The sequence below is a fragment of the Capricornis sumatraensis genome, chromosome X (assembly GCF_032405125.1).
Source record: "Capricornis sumatraensis isolate serow.1 chromosome X, serow.2, whole genome shotgun sequence".
NCBI lineage: Eukaryota > Metazoa > Chordata > Mammalia > Artiodactyla > Bovidae > Capricornis > Capricornis sumatraensis.
The window spans coordinates 123,490,595-123,509,044 of NC_091092.1; positions in this window are offsets into that span (position 1 = coordinate 123,490,595).

The window sequence follows — 18,450 nt, forward strand, 5'->3', positions numbered from 1 at the left end:
GAAAACAAATTATCAGGAAAGGTACAAATACTGATGATAATGTCTCCTCACTCTATATATTCGCTGGTGGCTCAGATGGTTAAGAATCTACCTGCAGTGCAGGAGACCTGATTCGATCCCTGGGTCAGGAAGATCCCCTGGAGAAGGGAGTGGCTACCCACTCCAGTATTCTTGCCTGGAGAATTCCATGGACAGAAGAGCCTGGTGGGCTACAGTCCTTGAGGTCACAAAGAGTTGGAGATAACTGAGTGACTAACACTTTCACTCTCTATAAGGCCAGATATTTTTGAAATTACTCACTTACTAAGGTAAACTTCATGCAACCCCAGAGTGATTTTTTTCAAAGCCTTAAATTTCATAGATTGTAATTTTACATCAAAGGCCCATTAGTTTTATCCAGTAAGAGGATACACGTTTGCAAGGGTGTAGATAAGCAGGCATTCTCAGATCTGGAATGTTCCAATATTCTTGATAGGCATTAAAGGATTAAGCAAATTCTGCCTTGTTATGTAGACAATTGAATGATTTTCATAGTGGCTGTTCCAATCTACATTCCCGCAAACAGTGCTTGAGGGTTCCCTTTCCTCCACATCCTCACCAATACCTGTTAGCTCTTGTGTTTTCGATGATTGCCGTTCTAACAGGTTTGACATGATATTTCATTGTGGTTTTGATTTGCATTTCCCTGATGATGAGTGATATTGAGCACCTTTTTATGTACCTGTTGCCCATTTGTATGTCTTCTTTGAAAAGATGTATATTCCTTTGCCATTATTAAACTGGATTGTTAGGTTTTTTGCTATTGAGTTATATGATTTTTTTTTTAATATATTCTGGATATTACCCCCTTATCCAGATATAGGAATTGCGAATATTTTCTCCCATTCTGTAGGTTGCCTATTCATTTTCTTGATGGTTTTCTTTGCTATACAGAAGCTTTTTAGTTTGATATAATTCCAGTTATTTATTTTTGCTTTTGTTGTCAGATCAAAAAAATCATTTCCAAGACTGATGTCAGAGATTGCCTCATATATTTTCTTCTAGGACCTCCATGGTTTGTGGCCTTACCTTCAACTCTTTAATCTCTTTTGGACTGATATTTGTGTATGGTGGAAGATAGTACTCCAGTTTTATTCTTTTGTGTCTGTCCAGTTTTCTCAGCACTATTTATTGAAGATACTATCCTTTCCTCCATTGTATAGTCTTGGCTCCTTTGTTGCAAATTAATTGGCCATATATGCATTGGGTTCTATTTCTGGACTTTCTAATTTGTTCCATTGATCTGTGAATTAGGACATTTAGAACACTGATATTCAAAGTGATTATTAATGTACTTGGATAAAATTAACCATACTTGTGACTATTTTCTATTTGTTGCTCTTGTTCTTTGTTCTTATTTTTGTGTTCTACTCTGATTTTAACTGGGCATTTACATGATTCCCTTTTTTCTCCTTTCTTAGCATATCAATTATACTTTCTATTTTACTTTTTCAGTGGTTATTCTAGAGTTTTTGGTATACATTTAACTATTCCAATTCTATTTTTAAATACACTTTACCACTTTGTGGCTAGTTTCAGTACCTTATAATAATCCTAATTTCTTCCTCCAGTCCCTTGTAACATCGCTGTCATTCATTTCACTTATATATAAAACACATACATATTTATATGTATGTATATACATATATATACATGAGATAGTATATAGTATATATACTATATACTATTTTATAATAGTAATAGTAATAGTATTACTATTTTGAGTGAAACTTATCTGTTACATCAATTAAGAACAAGTAAAATAATTATTACTATATTTTAACTTACTTCTGCAGTAAGTAAGCTCTTTTCTTTATGTGGATCTGAGTTTCTGACTTATATTATTTTCCTTCTCTCTAAAAACCTTATTTTGGCATTTCTTGCATGACAGGTCTACTGGCAACAGATTCCCTCAATTTTTGCTTGTCTGAGAACATCCTTATTTCTTCTCCACTTTTGAATGAGGATTTCACAAGTACAGATTTCTAGATTGGTGGTTTCTCTGTATCAACACTATATATATTTCATTCCACTCTCTCCTTGCTCTCATGGTTTCCAAGGAGGATTTTCATCTAATTCTTATCTTTGTTCCTATATATTAGTAGATAAATTTTTCCCTTGTGGTATTTTCAGGATTTTTCTTTATCTTTGATATCATGACTTGACTTGACTTGATATCTTATAACTTGACTATGATATACCTAGGTATGGTTTTTCTCGGCATTTATCATGCTTGGTGTTCTATGAGCTTCCTTAATCTATGGCTTGGTGTCTGACATTAATTTAGGGAAATTCTCAGTCATTATTGTTTCATTGTACATTATATCAAATATTGATATATAATGTCTCAATATTAAATATTATATCAACTATTTCTTCTGTTCCTTTCTCTCTTCTCCTTCTGACTTTATCATTACACATATATTAAAATTTTGTGCCTGTGTCACAGTTCTTGGGTATTCTCTTCTGGGTATTTTATCATTTTTTTTCTGTTTGCTTTTCAGTTTTAGAGATTTTTAGAGATGTCCTCAAGCTCAGAGATTCTTAGCAGTCTACAAATGAGCCCATCAAAGGCATTCTTCATTTCTGTTATAGTGTTTTTAAATTTCTAGCACTTTTAAAAGTATGTTTTAGTATTCTCAACCTTCTGCTTACATTGCACATCTTACATGCATTACATTGCTTGATGTCTACTTTATCCATTAGAAACCTTCACATATTAATCACAGTTGTTTTTAACTCCTGATCTGATAATCCAACATCCCTGTCATGTTTGGCTTTGATGCTTGTTCTGTTTCTTCAAAGTGTATTTTTATGCCTTTTTGTATACAATTTTTTTCTTTATAGCCAAAAGGAACTGTTATAAGTGGACCTTTAGTAATGTGGTAGGATATAGGAGTGGGATAGTGCTTAATAATTCTTTGATTATGCCTCAGTCTTTTACTGAGCCTATGCCTATGGGCTGTAAATTTCACCAGTGCTTCTCAGTGCCCCCCACTTAGGTGGGATAAGATGGTTAGACTGGACTGAAGTTGGTTATTTCCCTTCCTCCCGGTCAGTTAGGCTATGATAACATCACAGTGGGTTAAGTTCTGGTTAAGTAGTTTGTCCTGAGGACAGACCTTATTTTTAAAAATAGGGTTTATTTTGAATGATGTATCTTTCAAAATGCTATATTTCAAAATGCTTCCTTTTCTCCTCCCCTGCCAGAAGCTCAAGTGTATTTTTCACTGTGATATTTACTGTGAGATCCTGATTGAAGTTAAACTCACTAAAGTGTGGAAAGCCTCCTATGACTGGGTCGCCTGGAGTTTTAACTCTCAGTCTTGTCTACTTTGAGCTTTCAGCAGTTCATCAATTATAGTTCTGGTTTTCATACCCCAGCATTGGTCCCCATGGGGGTTTTAGCTTATAATCTTCTGCTTTGATAAGTTATGATTCTTTGTATTTTCCTGTCAATCTCTCCAGTGTTGGGGTCTACAGTTTGTCCTGTGACCTAACTTCTCTTTCAAATCTGAGAATTACTGATCTTTTTAGTTTGTTCACCTTTTTACTTGTTGTTAGGACAGAGTAGTGTCTTCTAAATTCCTTACGTGCAGAGCCAGAAAACAGAAGTATAAAAAATCTTTGTATTCTAATATATAACTGGACATAGGCTTCTAGGTTGTAAATATTTTCCATTAAACATTTGAACTCATTCACACCATTATCCATGGATTGGAAAACTCAATGTCAACTCTCTCCAAACTGGTCCATTGGTTAAAATCAATTCTTTTTTGAATATCAGCAAGGTAAGTGTAGACAAGCTTATTCTAAAATTGATATGGAGAGACACAAGCAGTAAATTACCTAAACTAGTCTTGGAAAACAAGACTCATTCTACCTGATTTTAAGGCTTACCATATGTGTACAGTAAGCAAAACAGTGTGGAAATAGCAGGGGAATAGAAACATAAATCGACAGAATAGAGAAGAGAACCTAAAAACAAAACCACAAAAATGTGCCTAAGATAATTTTGAGAAATAGGGCAAGGACAATTGAATGAAGAAAGAACAGCCTTTTCAACAAATAGTGCTAGAACAGTCAGACGTTCGTATGCAAAGAAAGAAAAAAAGAATGTCAACTTAAACCTTATATTTTATACAAATATTAACTCAAAATGAGTTACAGACTTAACTGTAAAACCTAAAACTATGAAAATTTTCAAGGAACAAAAACAGAGAAAATCTCCGGGTACTAACCACAGAGTTCTTAGCCTTGACACAAAAAGCATAACTTGTAAAAGGAAAAGATGATCAACCTTAGAAATGAAACTCTACAAAAGACCCTGTAAAGAGGATTAAGGGACAAACTACAGGCTGGTTAAAAAATTTTAAACCCTATTCTGATGAAGGATTACTATCTAGAATATGTAGACTATTTTCAACACTCAACATTAAAAAACTAACAGTCCAGTTATAAAATGGCCAAAAGACATGAACATACATTACATTGACAAAGATATACAGATGGTGAATCAGAACATGAAAAGATGTTCAGCTTCATTAGTCATTAGAGAAATGCAAACTAAACTCACAATGAGATAGACCTATACACTTTAAAAGTGTATTTTTAAGACACTTAAAAAAAGACATTTTTAAAGTGCCACACCAAATGCTGGTAAATATTTAGAGAAACTGCATGTCTCATACATGGCTACTGGGAAAATAAAATGGCAGAGCCACTGTGGAAAGCAGTTCAGCATTTTCTTACAAATCTAATGCAATTACTGTATGACTCAACAGTTGAACTCTTTGCCATTTACTTCAGAGAAATGGAAATCTATGCTCACACAAAAACCTGTATACACAAATATTCACAGGAGCTTTATTTGTAATAACAAAAACTGTGTATAACCCAAATGTCCTTTAACAAGTGAATGGGTAAACAAACTATGATATATTCATGCCATGGAGTTCTACTCAGCATTGTTTTTAAAGCAAACTATTATTATACTCAACAACTTAGATCTTTAGAGAATCATGCAGAGTGAAAAAGTCAATCCAAAAATGTTACATGCTATAAGATCCTATTTATATAATGCTCCTCAAATGATAAAATTAAAGAAATGGAGAACAGATTAGTGATTTTAATGGATCAGGGACTGAGGGGGGGATAGGACAAAGATTACTGTAGTTACAAAAATGCAATAAAAACAACAGAAACTTGTGCTGATAGATGTGTACTATATCTTGGTTATGGTGAAGGATACACAAACCCACACATGATAAATTTGAATAGAAGTAAATACACACATACACACATGCACACACAAATGAGTATAAGTAAAAAATTAAACAAAAAATCTGAATAAGGTTGATAAATCCTACTGATGTCGATATCCTGGTTGTGATATTGCACTATAGTGTTATAAGTTGTTATCACTGGGGCAGCTGGCTAAATGGTACACAGTATCTCTCTGTATCATTTCTCAAGACTGCATGTAAATACATCTACAACCATCTAAGAATAAAAAGTTTAATTAAAGCAAACTGAAGCCATTTTTTCATTTATTTTCAAATTTCCTCTCATACATGTAAAAAACCAAAGGCCATGCAGATCCCCATCTGATCCCCAGTTTGATAGGCTACCCACTCCAGAATTCTGGCCTGGAGAATTCCATGGACTAGTCCATGGGGTTACAAAGAGTCCGACATGGCTGAACACTTTCACTTTTACTTCTTCTCTATCTGAAAGATGAGGAGATCTTCCCTATGTTCAGTTCAGTTCAGTCGCTCATTCTTGTCTGACTCTTTGCAACCCCAAGGACTGCAGCACTCCAGGCCTCCCTGTCCATCACCAACTCCTGGAGTTTACTCAAACTCATGTCCATTGAGTCGGTGATGCCATCCAACAATCTCATCTTCTGTCATCCCTTTCTCCTACCACCTTCAATCTTTCCCAGCATCAGGGTATTTTCCAATGAATCAGCTCTTTGCATCAGGTGGCCAAAGTATTGGAATTTCAGCTTCAGCATTCAGTCCTTCCAATGAATATTCAGGACTGATTTCCTTTAGGATGGACTGGTTGGATCTCCTTGCAGTTCAAGGGACTGTCAAGAGTCTTCTCCAACATCACATTTCAAAAGCATCAATTCTTCGGTGCTCAGCTTTCTTTGTAGTCCAACTCTCACATCCATACATGACTACTGGAAAAACCATAGCCTTGACTAGACAGACCTTTGTTGGCAAAGTAACGTCTCTGCTTTTTAATATGCTGTCTAGGTTGGTCATATCTTTTCTTCCAAGGAGTAAGCATCTTTTAATTTCACGGCTGCAGTCACCATCTGCAGTGATGTTGGAGCCAAAAAAAATAAAGTCTGACACTGTTTCCACTGTTTCCCCATCGATTTCCCATGAAGTGATGGGACCAGATGCCATGATCTTAGTTTTCTGAATGTTGAGCTTTAAGCCAACTTTTTCACTCTCCTCTTTCACTTTCATCAAGAGGCTCTTTAGTTCTTCTTCACTTTCTGCCATAAGGGTGGTGTCATCTGCATATCTGAGGTTATTGATATTTCTCTTGGCAACCTTGATTCCAGCTTGTGCTTCATCCAGCCCAGCATTTCTCATGATGTACTCTGAATATAAGTTAAATAAGCAGGATGACAATATACAACCTTGCCATTCTCCTTTTCCTGTTTGGAACCTGTCTGTTGTTCCATGTCCAGTTCTAACTGTTGCTTCCTGACCTGCATACAGATTTCTCAAGAGGCATGTCAGGTGGTCTTAAAATTCTCTTTAAGAATTTTCCAGTTTGTGGTGATCCCTATGTTACTCTTGCAAAATGTCACAATTATGTAGGTTGGTGTTCACCCAGGCTGCTGGGCCCTCTGTTGATCCTTTCAATCTGGAAACTCATGTTCTTCTGTTCCGACAAAAATTCCTTGATCACTTTTGAGTATTTCTTTCCATTTTCTTTTTTTTTTCTTAAATTATGCCCGTGTTGGTTCTCTTCATGTGATTTTTCCCTGTTTTTTTTTTTTCATTTCTTTGTCTTTTTGCTCTACTTTATGGTAGATTTTCTTGGCCTGAACTATCAACTCTTCAGTTTTATTTTTTCCTTCCTGCTATCATATTTTTCATTCCATAAGTTCATTTTTGTTTTGTGAATGTTCTTGAATTTTTTTAAACAGCCTCCTATTTTTTCATATATACAAAATATAACATCTATTTAGCTTTTCTTCTTCTTGTATATTCATTTTCTACAAGCCTATTTTCATTTATTCATTTTGTCTCTTTCATGATAGAGACTTTTCCCAAGTATCTTGTAATCTTTGTGCTTCTTGGTCATCTGAAGTAACTAAAGGTTCTGATGGAGTAGGCTGGCAGTTATTGACTGTGAGCCTCAATGTAGGCAGGTGTAAGTTGGACCAGTTAGGTGGGGAAACCTTAATGTCATGATTTTATGCTCTTTCTTCTTTTCCTGGCCCCAAATGCTAGAAAATAACTCTTTAGTGTATTGAGGATATATGCCTTGATGCCAAAATTTGGGGAAATGACTGGGAGTTCCATTTTCAGCTAGTAGAAATTCACTTAATCGACCTGCAATATTATTGTTTTGTATTCCCTCTTTGCCCTTGGTTATGCCTCATGTCTTCCAGGTCCTCTATTTTGTTTTCTTCAAATCCTAGATAATTATCTGTTTAATTTCCTCCCAGAATGCCAAAGGAATTCTTCACTAGCCCTAATGACTGGGGAATATATCTAAGGAATATAAGTGCTATCTATGTCACATACTTCTGGTTCTGGAAATACCAGCATTGCTTATTACTCACTATAAGCCTATTCCTTGTTAGCTTTTCCCATTATGAGCCTATAGTTCAGCTTTCCTGGGTCTTCTGGGAAAGATTCTAGTCATCTATCCGGTTTCCCATTTCAAAAGTTTGTTTCTGTTGTCTTCTCAGATTTCCTTTATCTTTTTGGGTTTGTGCCTCTAAAACCCTCCCCTGCTACTTAAGTTTTACCCAAAGTTTTGGGTAAAAGTAGAGGTAAAGGATCATGTTCAGTCTGCCGTTTTACTGGGACATCTGGAAACACAATTTTCCACTCTCCAAGTTGCCACCAAAAATAAAATTAAAGTTTGATTATGCCCAGTTTGGGTGAAACTAATATAGTTAGAACATTTATACATTGCTCATGACAGTATAAATTAGTATAAATATAAACACAAGTTAGTAAATATGTATTAGTACATAAATGTTAGTATTAATTAGTATTACTGCTTTAGAAAACAGTATTAAATTGGGAGATGTCTAAAACCAACAGCCCAGAAACTTTATCATAAAAACATTTCCAACATAGAAAATTACATGCCTCTACATATGGTAAAAATACAATAATGAAAACCACCCATGACCCAGCTTAATAAAATGAATATTATCAAGCAAGTGAAGCTCCCTGCATGTTTATCCATTTTCACAGACATCCCCTTCCTTCAGCTCTAGAAATAACCACCAACTTCAAAGAGGTATTATTTGTGAAAGTAGATGAGGTGAACATAAGCAGCTTTAGAACATAGTTCCCTCAAAACAGTGTTTCTGCACTTAAATAAATGAAGAACATGAAGTTCCAACATTTTTAAAAGATTTTTAAAAAATAAATGCAGCATTCCACATCACCTTTTATTTTATATATCAAATAGAGATATTTTTTCAAGATGGAAAAGTAACAACAAAGTGCCTCTTTGGCTACCTACAAAATAACCTTTGAGACTGGCTCTCCTGACTCTGTAGACATGCTAGGGATGTTTTTTAATCCTAGAAGACTGATGAAATCTAGTCCCTGTTCTCCATTCATTAAAAGCATGGAAGGTGTCTGTAAGAGACTGCATGAAGGAAAAACATCATCTGCTTTCAGTTACCAAAGTAGAAGAGTTTCCTGAAACTCTCAAGCTGCCTTCATTTATTTTATTTGCTGGTTGCTTTGAATATTCTAACACAGTAACATAGTGATTCAAGAGAGCAGAGGTAGCGACAACTGTATTGACCATTCTGGTCATTTTACCCAAACAAAATGTCAGATCATGCCTTTGTTAGCACTAAGAGGGAACAATTCTGGTGCAAAGCTTGATTACATAAATACCTTTAAATTATGTATGAAGTGTTCACTGAAGCATTCTGAAAGTTCCAATCAAAATCCTGAGTTAGGGAGGGGATGTATGTATAGCTATGGCTGATTCACATTAAGGTTTGACAGAAAACAAAATTCTGTAAAGCTATTATCCTTCAATTAAAAAAAAAATAAATGAAAAAACCCTCAGTTAATGCTTACTTCATATGAATGAAGAAATATGAAATATATTCATTATCAAAAGTGTGCAATTTCAGATAAACATCCTGCTCATTCATTATCTTCTCCTTTAGAGTTGAAAAGTCACATTTATTTGTTTCTTTAATTGCATTTCCCCAACTCAAAAAAACACAAAATATCTTAAGAGTTTAAACCCTCTATGTCAAATACATATTTGTTAGTTTGAAAGAGACACTAGAAAATATTTTCTGTGTCAGTAAAAGTGATATTATAATTTTCCAATTATAACTTTCCAACTGCCTCTCTTATTTTTGTCGACTCTTGAAAGGTTTCCATATCTCCAAATTAGTATGCAGAGTCCTAAGCTATACCAGCTTAGAGTTTTGGATGATGGTATTTTAATTTCCTGTGAGAGTTACATTTAATTCATGTATACATGTACCTCATAATCCTCTTCTGGAAAGGAACCTCAGTCTGGGCAAAAGGGAAGGTATAATTCTAAGAGACAAGGAATCTGAGTTGTGGGGCGAAATTTCTAAGTAAAGATATCAGTACATAACAGGATCATATCTTTCTCCTTAGGCACGCAAATGCCAATAACAATATATTAATGCTAATAATAGATAACATTTATTCCAGTTGCATGCTCTTCCATCATTTCATATGCATCATTTCATTTAATCGTCACAAAGGCTCTGTCAAGCAGGTAGGCTGGATTGTCTGTTGTCAACTTGTCCATCACCACCCGCTTCTAACTTCTCAGTCATTGCAGAGGAGAAAATGGGAACTACATTTTCCAGATTGCCCTCTTTATACTTGGCTCCAAGGTTGATTCTGCCAAAAGGAGAAAGATGTGGGAGATTTTGGGAGATGTGTGAATAAACATGAAGTTTGCAGAGCTTCTAGGGGGATCCCTTGAGGACCACTCACCACTGATGCAGGTTAAGGTATTTGTTGCCATCTCCCAAGTAAGGGAAAGTCACTCAGTTGTGTCCGACTCTTTGTGACCCCATGGACTATACAGTTCATGGAATTCTCCGGCCAGAATACTGGAGTGGGTAGCCTTTCCCTTCTCCAGGAGATCTTCCCAACCCAGGGATAAAACCCAGGTCTCTCACATTGCAGGCAGATTCTTTACCAACTGAGCCACAAGGGAACCCCAAGAATACTGGAGTGGATAGCCTATCCCTTCTCCAGCAGATCTTCCTGGCCCAGGAATTGATGGCAACCCACTCCAGTACTATTGCCTGGAAAATCCTATGTATGGATGAGCCTGATAGACTACAGTCCACGGGGTCGCAAACAGTCAGACAGGACTGAGCGACTTCACTTTCACTTTCACTTTCTCCTGCATTGCAGGTAGATTCTTTACCAAGGACTGTTTAATTTGCAGCACTCTCCAAATTACTTCTTGAGAACCACCTGCTTGGATGCTTCATACCAAGATTTTTGCTGGCCACTTCCCTGAACTTTGCTCCCCTAGATCTTCTAAAACTTATATAAGTTTTTCATTTCCTGTATTAAAACCTTTCATACTTGAAACACATAGAGCAACTTCTTTTTTCTTGGCTGGAAGAGGAAAGAAGAAAGTACTGTTGGCACTTGACATTGAACTTTCAAAATGCTGATCTGTGTCTGGAGCATAAGTCAAACTCCATGGGAGAGGAGAAGACCACTGAGAGACGGAAGCAGCCCTGAATATGTAGCAAAGGATAATGAAGAGAATATAGAACACAAGTTTCCCCCAAGAACTAACCACTGCCAGCTCTTCCTAGGTTTTCCTTATTGTCCTCTCCCAGGATTGGGAATTACATAAAAATGAGTAGATAAGAACATACAGTCATCATATCCTTACTTTAAGTGGGTGAAAATCAGCTGTCCTCACTTAAGTCAAGAAGAAATCACCTACAGTGTATTCAAGCTTATAGAAGTTTTTGACCAGTGATTCTGAAAGGTGGGGTAGGTTCTATCACCTTGTAGGGTACATTTGGGAAAACATTTGTGACTCCATCATAAGCCACATTGCTTCTTACGTATGGTCTCATCTCAGTCATGCAACTTCATTTTCACTGAACTCTTTTGGTTACAAGCAAGTCACAGAAACTAGCCCAGATTCAGAGGGATGGTTCCTTCTCTCCATGGGAAATGTGTCAAAGAATTTTCAGACATGTTTTAAAACTATCAGATTACTCTATCTAAAATTACTCTCGCCCTCAATATTCCTCATCTCTTTTTATTTTCTACCAAGTATTAATATTATCTCACATATTATATATATGCCCTCCCTTACCCGAATGTAAGCTCCATGAGAATATGGGTTATCCTGTTTTGTTTACCAGTGTAGCCTCAGTACCTAAAGCAGTGCCCACTATACAGAAAGCACTCAAGTGTATTTGTATAATGAATGAATGAGTTTCTCCCCATGAACTTGTAATATCTCAGTGCTAAATTTGTAACTTTCCCAAGTTTTCTATTGATAGGTGCTCTAAATAATGCTGCCAGCAAAATAGAGGACAAGCAAGTCATTATGTAGTGAATTTGATTAAAATAACCTAGTCACGAACTTGAATAACTAAAGCCAAGTTTTTTTCCTATTAAATTGGAAATTATTTGCTTATTGCTCCAATAAAGCCCTCAGCCCTTATTGATTCATATTTGGATTATTCATTTATTTCTAAATGTAATTGAGTTGGTTACTGATGAAAATGCCTTGTCCCTTTCTCTTTGTAATCCAGGGAAATAAACAAATCTAGAGTCATTCCAAGGAAATGAAATAGGAGAAGACAGGTCAGGGTTTTCTCATTGTTTAGATGAAGCAATGTGGCTGCATTCTGGATACAATCTGTGAGTAAGAGGTTAATGCAAAATGATCTTCAAAAATGAGATCATGGTATCACAAAAGTCAACTGAATGACTTTGCCAGAGGTTATTTCCAGTCATGTCAATCAGTATTTCTGGAGATCAAACATGTTGCTGTTACTATCAAGCTATTGTCCAGACCTAAGTTGTCCAGACCCAGAGAAGGCAATGGCACCCCACTCCAGTATTCTTGCCTGGAAAATCCCATGGATGGAGGAGCCTGGTAGGCTGCAGACCGTGAGGTCGCTGAGAGTCAGACACAACTGAGCGACTTCACTTTCACTTTTCACTTTCATGCATTAGAAAAGGAAATGGTAACCCACTCCAGTGTTCTTGCCTGGAGAATCCCAGGGACGGGGGAGTCTGGTGGGCTGCCGTCTATGGAGTCACACAGAGTCGGACACGACTGAAGCGACGCAGCAGCAGCAGCAGCAGCAAGTTGTCCAGACCAAGTTACAACAAATGCATCTTCCACTATTGTACAGATATGCATATAATTGGTAAAATGTGAAGAATTTAGGCAGCTAGGTAAGCCTGTATAATGAAGAATGTTGAATGTAAGCACAGAGACACATAAACCTGGGATTTAGTAAATTTATGCCCCATCTAACTGAGAAACATGTGACAAAGAATGTTAACCCCTGTGAGCCTCTGTTTCCTCATATTTAACATGTCTATCATAATATCTTCCTCTTAGACCTATTTGAGGATTAGATGAATTATGTACCTAAAGCCCATAGCACACAACCTGGTGCATATTAGCATGTAATACTTGCAACTCTTGGTAACTGTTAATGCTAATGGTTTGAAACAAAGATAGTACTTTCTCTCACAATATCAGATGAAGCAAGATTGGCACTGTGAATTAATTTGAACATTCTGCTAATGGCCCCCATCTTCTGCTTTACTTGTAGTGCAGAGAAACAGTTGGGATTAAGACATGTGGTTATCAGCCCACAACGCAGGCCTCCAGTCTAATGTTACAGTCAGTACCTCGGTAGGCCACTTTGTATCAGAACAAGCAATCTGAGAGGATGGAAGGGATTCCGTGCTCTAGTTTCTTGACTGAGGATATCACCACCATTCTGCAGGTACTTTCATTTTCTCATGCATTTAGCTACAGGGGCAATAGGGATAGTTTCACTAAAAGAAAACTGTGGGGCTTTGACCTGCAGTGAGTGGTCATGTTCTTTAAACTGGATGGGAATATGTATAGGCATGGAGTTTGGCATGCTCTGTGCTGGCATTTTCCCGTTGCATCCTAATGTCCTGCATGGTGAGGTGGGGAAGTCTGTTCAAGAAAGGCTTGAGGATTGCTTGCCTCCATAGCTCTGTGACACTAATGCTGGTATTGATTTCCTCTGGTTAAGAAGCCCTACCCTCATTGCATGACTAAATTTTGACACCAAACATGTCCCTACATTGAGTCAAACCCCTCCCCGCCCCGCCAACACACACTTTTTTTAAAGGGAAGATAAAGAGGTTCGATTACTCTTTCACTGTCACAAAGTGTTTCAAATGGCTGGTCCAACAGAAATGAAAGCTGCCACAAGTTGTAGGCAGGATTTTCGTTTTAATGTCCCTCTCCAAAATGTGTAAGTCCTGGAGAGATACACTTCTGATTCATGTATAACGAGCTTTTTTACATGGCCCAGGCTCAGGTTTAAGAGGAAACAGGCTTGCCGAACAGCTCTGGATTCTGGGAAACACAGGTTAAAAGTCAGTCAAGATCAGGGCCATAATTTATTTTGCTCAAATTACTTTCTCTTCAAATACATTGATACTAAAAGAACAAATATGAGAGATTTTAAGACTATAAAATGAGATTCCATTTTTCCATTAATGCAAGGAAAACACACTGCAAATTAAGAACTTAAAGCTAATTTTTGTTTCCCAAACCCAAGGACAAAGGTTTTTTTTGGATCAGTTTTTATGTGTCCCTCTGTATTAATTGGGTTCTCTTTATGGCCTTTAAAGAGAGAATCAAATTCTCAGGGGCTCCTATTAGTAAAGGCTGATATTAAAGCATGAATAACATCAGCACAAAGGTGAACTAAAGACATTTATAATTTATTCATCAGTCATAACTATTTTTCATAAAAGCCCCCTACTCTTTTTATTTATTCCAACAGCGCTTTCTTATATGCTTTATGAGAACTATCCATAGGATATTGTTTCATTGAGAAAGATTTTAACCACTCCATCAAAGATAGATGACCTTGCCTTCACCTGTAATTTCTAGTGTTTAATTGGAAAATAATCTGAATTCTGATTAATGAGTAGCCCAACAGTCTGTTGCTACTCTCCATGTTTCACGCATCAATCTGTGGTTTGTCTATGCATTGATTGACATATACATAACTGGATGGAAAACTGATCACTTATTTGGCTGGTGTGATAGAGATGGATCCTGCAGCTATGAGTTAAATCTGGAAAAGTACTTCTCTAAAGAAATATGTCTCAGAGTCTAATTACATCTATTTCTTGCTTCTACACAGGCTTTGTTTTTCCTAAACCCACATTATACACATAAGTCAGGTACTGAGTAAAACTACCTTTAGGTTCTGAAACCTTTATGTGGACTTTGAATTTCAGGCAGAAATTAAAGTGTAGGGACATAATCACTGAACACTTTGAAAGGGTAGATTTTACTCTTCCTCCTTGACAAACATGGGTAATACTTGACCAGGGACCAAAAAAATGCTAGCAAATTGCTGTGGAGAATCCATTTACAAAATGCATCTTTTAACAAGAGAATGAGTGAGAGCATACGTGACGGTGCTAGCATGGTGTTCTCTCCCTCCTGTCAATCATCCTTGAGTCACCCTGCAGTTTAAGCTTTAGGTCAATAAAATGAATTTCAAAGCAAAAGCCTTCAGCACCATGAAGAAATTAACTCTGTGGGGCTGCTTCAAAAAACAAGTAATGAATTTTCCATTGCTTTTACCTTATGCAGTAATATTTTTTTCCAGAAGGGTCCCTTATTCACATTTCATTCCATTTGTTGATAAGAATTCATTTCTACAAACAAATACTTCCCTCTTTAAATATAATAAAATTGGGAATTTAAATTGTAATTTTTTAAGTAAAGGATATATGTAATGAATTCCTATCAAATATTTGCAAGTAACTGTTTTGCATTGAACATCACAATATTTTGTATATTTCTTTCCAGTTTCCTATGCCATGCAATATGTTGTCTTCCCACGCTGGAAGATAGTTAATTTTGCACTGAGGGGAATCAGGGTTTAAACTGAGTCTTCAGTAGATGGGAACAATCTGAAACCATCTTGTTATCTTCCTTTAACAAATTCTCTTTTTTGTCCTCTCATAAAACAATGTATAAACCAATCACTTCCATTTTTCTTTCACTTAAAGTAGGATCAGCAAAGTTTCTTTTTTTTTTGCTTTTAATTTTAGAACAATTTTAGATTTACAGAAAAATTATGGCGTGCAGAGAGTTTCCATATACACTATACCCAGTTTTTCCTATTATTAACATATTAATTATATGGTAGATTTATTATAATTAATGAACAACTATTGACACATTATTATTAAAGTTCAAACCTCATTTGGATTTCTTTAACTTGTATATAAGGTCCTAGTTCTGTTCCAGGACCCCATCTAGGGTACCACGTTACATTTAGACATTTAGTCATGTCTCTCTTGGCTTCTCTGAGATATGATAGTTCCTCAGATGTCCTTGTTTTTGATGACCTTGAGAATTTTGAAAACTGTTGATTAGATATTTTATATATATAATGTTCCTCAATTGGGGTTTATCTGATGTTTTCTTAAGATTAGTCTGGGGTGACAGGTTTTCAGAAGGAAGGTCACAGAGGTAAACTGTGATTTTCATCACTTAGTATCATGGCTACAATATACTATTAATATCAGCATGACATCATTGTTGGTACTGACCTTGATCACTTGACTGAAGTAGTGTTTGCACTCTAAAGTTACTCTTTTTTCCCTCTTTCTCTGTACTATGATTTTGGGGAGAAAGTAATCATGTGCAGCCCATACTTAAAGAGTGGAGAATAACACTACATTAATTGAGGATGTAATATTTACATAAATTATTTAAAATTCTTCTACATGGGAGATTTGTCTTACTTCCTCCATTTAGTTAGTTATTCAATATGTATATTGAACTTGTGGATATCTATGTATTTTGGATTCTAATCCAATATTTATGTATGTATTTATGTATTTGCTTGAATTGTTTCAGTTTGGGCCATTTGAAGCTCCATCAAATGTCTTTTTGAAAACGACTCTTTGGCTCTTATATCCCTTTGATATATACAAATCTTTACCAGTTACTTTTTATTTTTTAGTACTCAGTTACTTTCTGGAACTATACAATCCTCCCCGCTAATCTTCTATTTTGCCTGACCAAGTCTTAGAATCAACCATTTCTGTAAGGAGCCTTGGTTCCTTTGACTGGGAAATGGTATTAGAAACCAAGAGCTGGGTGCTAGATGTGCTCATTGCTGCTCAGGTATCATTGCTCCTATGTTCTCTCGACTGATAGAATAAGAGAATATATGTGTATCCTTAATCTGGGCATATATACATATCTATCACCATTTCTGTGTGCAACCATCTGTCTCTGTATTAAGTTGAACATAGTTCATACTGATAGCCCCAGCTCTAATCAATTACCAGAAAAATCATTCTAACCTCCTCCCAGTGGTTAACTATAAATTCCCCCTCCAACATTAAGAAACCTGGCTTCCACCATCTACTGTCAATTTACTTCATTGTTCAATACCAGTATAAATGTATAGTGGTATCAGAATTTTTAATCTATACTTCCATAGTAAAAAATGTTTATCAACTAAAGTGGAGTAAGTATGTACAGTTTCTTTTGCCTATAGTCTTAAAGATTCTACTCATTTCCAAAGTTACTCAGGTCACTACCGTCCCCTCTACCCACTTTCAGTGAAATTGTTTCACACGTTTGTAATGTGGTTAGATTATCTTGTCACATTATGCATTCTCTCCTGGGGTTCTCTGACCTCCTAAATGATTTTGTTTTTAATTTGGATACATTAAGGTTCACTCTGTGCTGCAAATTTCTATGAATTTTGACAAGCTTGTGTGTCACAAACCCACTATTATAGTAACTATAATAACTATAGAATAATTTAACTTCCCTAAAAAAAAAAAGAAAAACTTCCTGTGCTTTATCTATTCAACCTTGGAAACCATTGGAAAGTTTAATGTCTCTATAGTTTTGCATTTTTCAGAAAGTAATATATTTGGAAATTAAATAGGAATGGAATAAGCTTGGCTTCTTATAGATTCCTGTATGCATTTAATGAAATGCAAACATTTTCATGGTTTGATAGCTCATATTTTTTTGTCATTGGATAATATTTTATTATGGATGTCTCAAGGTTTGTTTATCCATTCACCTATTGAAAAGCATCCTGATTATTTCCAGTTTTTTGGCAGGTGTGAATAAAACCACTATAAACCTTCACATGCTCATTTATGTGTAGACATAAGTTTTCAAATTAATTTTACAAATACCTAGAAATGGCACCCCACTCCAGTACTCTTGCCTGGAAAATCCCATGGGCGGAGGAGCCTGGTAGGCCACAGTCCATGGGGTCGCTAAGAATCGGACACGACTGAGCGACTTCACTTTCACTTTTCACTTTCATGCATTGGAGAAGGAGATGGCAACCCACTCCAGTGTTCTTGCCTGGAGGATCCCAGGGACGGGAGAGCCTGGTGGGCTGCTGTCTATGGGGTCGCACAGAGTCGGACATGACTTAGCAGCAGCAGCAGTACAAGAGCTGGATCATAAGACTATGTTTAGCTTTGCAAGGCACTCTTTTCAAAGCTGGCTGTAACATTAGTCAGCAATAACTGAGTTCCTATTACTCTACATCCTCACCAGCTGTTAGTATTATCTTTTTTTTTTTATTCTACCTACTTTTTCCAGATTGAGATATATTTGACATATAACATTGTGTAAGTTTAAAGTGTAAATCCAGTGATTTGATATACATTTATATTGTGAAATGATTGACACAATAAGGTTAGTTCACATATCCATTACCTCGCATAGTTACCTTTTTTGTATGTGTAATGAGAACATTTAAGAAATGTTACTCTGTTAGTAATTTTCAAGTGTACAATACAATATTGTTGAGTAATTTAACCATGCTACACATTATGTCACCAGAACTTACTCATCTAGTCATTCTAACTGGTGTATAGTGGTATCACATTTTTATTTTAATTT